Below are 7,897 nucleotides of genomic sequence, written 5' to 3' on the forward strand. Positions count from 1 at the left end.
CCCCCAGCCTAGTAGCATCCAGTGAGTGCGGGGCTTTTCTTTTCTTTTCTTTTTTTTTTGTAAAGAGCCGGGATGCTGGGGCTGAGCGGGGCAGCCATTGATGGGGCTGGGACTGCGGGCAGGGGATGAGACCTGTTTGATTTGAAGATTTGGCCGACTTGGCGGTGGCCAAATCTCTGAATCAGATTCGACCAAATCGATTCAGGATAGTGATTCGAATCACTGAATCAAATCACTGTACCTAATCAGCTGAATCTGAAGCGAATACTAGCCGATTCACACAGGCCTACTAGGCATGTGGCTAGTTTCCCTATGCATTAATCAGGCCCTGGGTAGGCCAAGTCCGTATCTACTCTACAGAGGTCTGCAGAGTTCTGTGTTAACTGGGGGAGGAGGGGTCATACCCTATATCTAGTGCTTCTCTGCCAACAAAAAAGCTAGGATGCATGTGGATCTGCTGGTGAAGGGGTTTTGTTGTTTGGGACAACTGACAGAAGAATCCCTTCTGTTGACAGAGCTTCATCTACGTTAGGAAACCTGGCTAATTTAATATTGTTATTGCAGACAGGGAGGCAGCAGAACCCATAATGGAGACATGAAAATAATTAATGGAAATTCTCTTGATTAAATAATTCATATTTTGTTAGAAAATACTTTTTACTAGAGACATTTACAAAGAAAGAGTTTCTTTCTATTCAAAATGAATTCTAGCAAGGTTCCTGAAGAAGCACTGGTTTTTTTTTTTTCATTAAAAATGCTACTCATTGCTTCCAATCATTCCAGCTACAGGCTTTCAAGAGCTGAATTAAAGTTACCTTAGAATAAAAGTGTAAGCTTTCAAGATCTAAAGGAGAAACTGAGGTTACCACTTCAGACACTTTAATAGATGAACGTACAATTTGACCTAAACCACACTTCAAATCCAGTGAAGGCCAAGCAAGGATAAAAAGGAAAATTAAAAAGATTTCTGCAATTACTTAGCTGTGAAGTTACGGGAGTGAGGAAAATGGCATTTGCTTAAGATGGATAAGATTTCTACCTGTGTGAAAAATAAACCGATGTTTTAAAACATCACGTTAAGAAACAGAATCTTATTATAGCAGGTTCTTTTCATACCACAGTACTTGGGCAATTAAACACTTCTGTTTCCATCACAAAGATATTTTATGAACAAGAAAGCTCAATCAAATGTTATTCTACTGGGCCATAGTTAGTGTTCAATGTTTTTTACTTAAGTTCTAATGTAATGAATACTTGTGCACACAAGTAATTTTACATACATGACTACTGTTATGCAAGTAATTTGACTGTATGTGAACCTGCAATATTCAGGTATTAGCAGCCATTATATGTTGCCGTTTATTCAATAAATAGTTGTTACAGGTTTCCCTTGTTTTATGTGGGTTCTGTATGTGCAAATTTGCTCTTATGCGATGACCGTTTTTATACCAAAAAATTATTATATGCAAGTTAAATTCACCCTTATTGGTGATTGGTGTGATGGAAGCTGCTTTGTGCAGTGCATTATGGGAGTGACACATACTAAAATATAGTCTCCTGCGTGGATCTGTGCTTCTCACTTGTTGTCTGTGATACATGTTTCTGTAGTCGCCATCCCCATGATGACAGTGCCCTGTGCTTGTGTGTACTGACTGCTGTTGGTGAGTACCAAAACTGTCTTGTAAAAGTGGCAGAAATGGGTCTGGGTGTCAGTACAGTTGAGGTCTTAGAACATATCCCTATTTGTTACATTGTAAAGTATGTTCCCTTTATGCAAATTCAAGTTATGCACCATTTTCCAGGAATGCACGTACAGCATAAAGCGAGGGAAACATGTATTTGTATAGTGGCAGTGGCTGCAGAGAACCTATTGTGCCAGGTGCTAGATATACAGATAAAAAAACAGACAGTTCCTGTCCCAGTTAAGCCAATTTTATACTGAAGTCATTGCAGTTTTAATTCTCTACCTCCATGTAGCTAACTGTCTATCTAGGCTCCAACATTTGACCATAGTCAACATACTAAGCAATGAAATTAGTTAATAATGACAAAAGGGTATTTACCACTGATAAATACTACATAAGAAATTAACTCATGATCTCAGTATATAGTTCATGCTGTATAGACCATATTCCATCACTCATCATCATAACTGGGATAGTATGTGGTAGTTTCAGAGTATAACCTATATAGCATGATACGTACTATGCAGAGATACTCAAGCTATGTTTGAACAAGCAGTTTGGGTACCACTAGCAGTATAGCTGCATTTGCACAGTCCTCCACCCTGGCTTGCTCCTGATTACCTGAATGAGAGTGGTTGTCTCTGAATGGCACAGCAGTCTGTGCTTAGACCCATTTTCATGCCCATACCACCCAATTATCAAAACTGAAAATCCTTAAACTCTTTTCCTGGGACAAGTACAGGCTGAACCTGCAAGTTCTGTGTGGCATCTGGGTAGGTATGTACCTCAGCCCCCACCCACCACTGTTACACAGCCAATCTACAGCACACTGTGAGCTACAGGGCTTGAATATGGGCAGTCTTCCACCAGCATGCAATTCTCCAACCTCTGTTTTCTGGCCCTTTCTCTTCCCTCTGCTGCCTGGAAGCTAGATGGGGCTGGATTGTTATGATAGCCATGATGGTCCAGAGAACACTGTGTAAGACTGTTTATCTTTTAACCTTTTATTTTCCTTTCAAACTTTCCCAGATCACCAGTATAGCCCCTACCCACTCCCTGCTAGCTGATCTTCCAGTCAGAGTTTGTGTTCCTGATATGTTGGCCAAAGGCGCACAGTCAAATATTCATCAGTATTCTGAAAAAGTTGGGCCAGCACCATGACTTCAGCTGATGTAGTGAGACTGTTTATCATCATAAAGCAATTTCACAGAAGATTGCTCAGTTGAGCATTCACCACTCTGGGTTGTAGTGCCCCGACTTCCCTTTAGAACTATTTAACGTGTTTGAGGCAATGTTGGACAACGTTTGCTAATATTATTCCAAAGAATAATAAATGATCCAAAGAATCATGATAAATGATCCAAAGAATAATAAATAATCCAAAGAATGAATAAAGAGAATTTTCATACCTAGAAGTGGGGCTGGTAATGTTTGAGATGCATTTCCAGGAAAATAGTCACTGGGTGCATCTATATGTGCATCAATGAGCTTTTCCCAATGCTCATTAAATTTAGTACCTCCAAGTACCAAAAGTGCACATTTTTTAAGTTACACTTAATGCCCAGTAGCCTATTTTGCACCACGTTAGTGTAATTGTACATTTTTCTTACATGACACTTTAATGCGCAGTAAAATAGGCTACTGCATATTAAACACATGTGTAGACACTCCCCCTGAAAGGAAATCATTGTCTATGTTAAGTCCCTGGTATTTAGTGTCCAAAAGGCTAATTAATTTCTGTTTCCCAGGCTTGTCTTACATGGGAAACAAATTCACTACCCCAGGGGTAGGCAATGTTTCTAGCTGTGGGCTGGAATGACCCCACACTGGGACAGAGGCAAAAGGGTGGACTCTAGGACCCTGCTGCCAATATTGCCACTAGTCTCCCCAGCCACATGGGGAAAGCACCTGCAGATGGGGTTTGTCTTCACAGTAGTATAAGAAGGGGGCCCGCAGAAGGCACCCCCCACCTCTGAATGCCACTGAAGCCCCATACTCATGGGCCAGATCCATAGGTTCTGCAGGCTGTAGGTTGCTGCCCCTGCATTAGCTCATTTAACACTAAGTACCAGGGACTTAACATAGACAATGACTTCATGGTTTATTATACTTTACCTGATACTTACTAACCTCTTTACTTCACAGATGATAATGATCTTCCCGAACAATCTTGTTCCTCCTTTTCCGGTTTACTGCATCTTTCCTGCCTGTTCTCTACCTGATAATTTCCCTAATACCTTGTGTACTGAACTTTGCAACCCCGGAAACTGCACAGGAAGCCAAAAGGAGAATTCCTCATGTTATAATGAAAGTGTTGGGTTAAGATCACAAGCCAATGGACTAGGGAGAGAGAAACAAATACAAATAGATAAACATTAACATTAAAGTACATACACTTAATCACTAAATAACAGATAACAAGCAATAAGACTGTGATATCTTCACTCAAAGAACTTGGTACCCTTCCATACCTTTGGATCTGCCCCAAACCAGTGGCCAGTCCTGAGAGCACTCAACTACCATTTGCACATCCATGTTCCGTTGCTACAGTTCAACGGTCCTGGTTCCTCTGGAGTCTCCGGCCACGCTATCCTCTGCCACTGCATCTGTGCTCTTCTGTTACTTCCCCTATGTTCAGGCACCGTTCCTGTGCTTTCCACCAATTCTGGTTTCCTCATTCTTTGTTTCTCAGTTCCCAGAGTCTTCAGGAGCTGTAGTTTTCACACAGCCAGCACAGTTTTACAGTTCAATTCAGTTATCAGAGCAGCTCCTCCTGCTGTCACATCTTTATATTACAATTAGCTTGCACAATACATTAAATTTTCCCACCCTCCTTTTAACTGGATGCACCCCCACATCCAACTGAAGTTACACCATATAATCACTAAGATTCTCGGGATATCTTTGCTTGTCCCTGGGATCTACTGAAGAGTTCAGGAACGGGGGCCCCCACTGACTCTGCTGGGTTTTGGGTACCCTCAAGTGTACCCAGCCTTGGTCTTACCCCCTGTACTCATTGATTTTCACTATCATCATTTCCATCGAGCCATGGATCCCACCCTATAATTCTGGATTTGGAAGCTCCCTCTGGCACCACCCTATTCAGAACTGTATTAGTGCAAATTCAGGTGTGAAACCCCTGACATCATCTTGGTTGTTGCCAGGCAGGACTCCCTAGCTCTCTTGTTGGGCTAGGGTCTCTGTCCTCTGAGTACACATAGGCCTTCATCTGATTGTAGTGCACTACTGATATTTGTCCACCAGGCCTGCTTGCCAGCTCATATAGCACTTCCGACAACTTTTTGACGACAGTATAGAGGCCACTGAACCTTTTACATAGCTTTTCACACTGTCCCCCACCTCCTGGTCTGGTTCCATATCCCAATTCATACACCTGCCCAATGACCCAAGGTCATAGTACATGTTTTGCCTTTGTGAGGCTGTAGCCTGATGGTTCTTACTGGCTTGGCTAACAGCTTAGGTACCCTGCCACCCTTATAACATATTCAGAGGGGTTGTTAAATTCCTCCAAAACATTTATCCCAGAGATGACATTGAAACGTAGGTAGAGCTCCTGTCCAAACAAAACTATATATGGTGTATACCCTGTAGATGACTGGAGGCTGCTCTAGTAGGCCATCATAACATAAGGGAGTACCTCATCCCATGTCATCTGGTTGTCTTTGGCCGGGGAGGACAGCATGTCAAACATAGGTGGCAGAAGTGGGGGCTAACGGGGCTTAGCACCCCCAAATGCGAGGCAGCAGTAGGTCCACAAGGCAGCCTGTCTGAGGGCTTCTGGTAGCTGCAGAAGGGGTGGGGAGGGAGTGGGGCTGGGGCTGGGACTAGGGGAGGGGCAGGCAATGCACAGCCGGTGGGGCATGGGACTGAGCTGTGAGTGGGTCATTTGGGGGGTCTGGCTCCTGCTGCTACACCCCGGGATGCATGAAGGGACGTGTGCCCCCAAGATCTGTACAGGACAGAGAAGGCTGCCGCTGTGGGCTGGGGCCAGGGCTGCAGTGGTGGTGCAAGAAGGGAGCTATGGGGGGGTGCAGCTACCCCAAAATTCACCATAGCCCACCCGAACCCCCTCCCTGTGCCACTGCCACCCGCCCCGAGCACAGCCCAACCCCCGCTATCGGAAAGAGCCCAGTGCTGCCTCAGCCCCAGCCCACAGCAGCAGCCTGCCCTGTGCCATGCAGATCCGGGGGCACAAGCCCCCCATACGACCTGGGACACATGCAGCGGCAGGAGCCACCACTCCCTCCCCATGCCCCCCCGGATGAGCTGCGGCTTCATCCTGCACCCCACCCTGACTTGGGATGGGGTGGGCGCAGAGGTCCTTAGGGCTCCATCCCTTCCAGCTCGGAAGTGCAGCTGAGGCTGGCTCCACTTCAGCCCCTGGCTCTGGGTCCCCCCAAGTGGTGCAGGGCTGGAGCCAGTGTGGGAAGGCAGGCAGGACTGGGGCAGGGCTGGGGCAGGGCTGAGGGGTGGCAGAATTGTTGGTGCAGGAGGTGCCAGGCAATGACCCTGGGCATGGAGGAAGGGGTGGCCAGTAGGCCCCAGCCCCAGCCCCAATCCCAATCCTGGGCCCAGCTCGGCTCCACTCCCTCCTGATCCCTGCCCAGTCCCAGCCCCAGCCCCCATGATCCCCAGCCCTTTCCCCCATAGACTTTCCCACCGGGGGGGGGGGGGGGGGGTACGTGCATGCACACATGTGCTCAGCCGTCCACTCCCCAAATCTTTTTTCTCTTTCCACCTATGACATCAACCAAGGTATAATTCCACCAGCCCACCAGATTGGGAGTGGTACAGTGTTGTTTTGTTTTGTTGAAAAAGGACAAATGTGGTAGAATAACAGATTCCAAATTTCTCCCTTGGTCAGTGTAGAGGAATCAAGGTACACCGTGGTAGGACATGAATCTCTCAAAAAAACATCTCTGCCACAATCTGAGCCTCTTGATCAGGGAATGGGTATGCTGCTGCTCACTTGAAAAACAGTCAGCCTCTACTAGAACATACTTGTTTCCACATGGTGTTCCTAGTGATCCAGGGCTATCCTTTCCAGGGGTCTTCCAGCCAGCATAGAGACCATGGGATCCCTAGAGTAACTCCCCATCCCTTTTCATGCACCACACACCTCACATGACCTATATCAGTCCATGGCAGATTTTCTCCAGCCCAACCAAAAATACCAAGACTGGACTTTATGCAAGACTTCTTCATGCCTAAATGTTCCCCAGTATTGAAATCATGCAGAGCTGCTGTTGGTATCTCCTTCTCAGGTACCATTATCCAAATATGTTTGGGTCCTTGAGCCAATTCTGGAAGTTTTTGCATCAGAACTCCTTGCCTAATGCTTAGTTCAGGCCACACTCCCTGATATCATTTTAGGCACAGATGATGCTTCCCAGCTTCAGGGAAATCCTCATCATTGCTTTCCTTCCACCTTATCAGCTTCTCAATATAAGCACATTCCTGTCATTTCCACCCCAATCTGCCAACTCACCGACTTCCTTGGTGCCCTGGATTGATTCAGTCCAAGCTCTTTTCTGTGGATAGTGGTTGTACCCCGACCACTTTAGTTTCAACTTCCACTGTAGGAGACCTACGAGATAAGGCATTGGCATTTTGGTGCTGCCACCCAGGGCAATGCACTATAATCAATCTTGAATAGTTGTTTCAACCACCTAGCCAGTGGTCCTTCAAACTGTGTAGCCGTCAGGAGAGAACCATGGTCTATTATTAGCATGAAGCATCTCTCTAGGAGGAACTATCAAAAATGTTTGGTAAAGTTCACTACAGCAAGCAATTCCTTTCTCATGGTTTCAGTATTGATGCTCAGCTTTGTCCAGGATTCATTTTGCACAAGTTACTGCCTTCTCCTGGTCTCCTTCAACTTGTGACAAAACAGCTCCAATGCCAACATCACTTGAAGTTGCATCACTGTCCAATGAGAAGGGTAACTGAGGGTTGGGATATGCTAAGATAGGAGATGATATCAACTGCCTCTTCAACTCGAGAAAGGCATCTTGACATTTCTTAGGCCAGGTGAACTTCCCCTTATCAGACAGCTTATGTAAAGGCCTTGCAATGGTGGCGAAGCTGTCACGGCGGGGTCCTTGCGGAGGGCCGTGTGCTCCTTAAGGTCCCTCGCTCCGTGTCAGGCCGGCCCAAGGCACCCTCTAATTCTCGCCCGCCACGTCTTGATG

Source organism: Alligator sinensis, unplaced genomic scaffold (genome assembly GCF_000455745.1).
Source record: "Alligator sinensis unplaced genomic scaffold, ASM45574v1 scaffold168_1, whole genome shotgun sequence".
Taxonomy (NCBI): domain Eukaryota; kingdom Metazoa; phylum Chordata; order Crocodylia; family Alligatoridae; genus Alligator; species Alligator sinensis.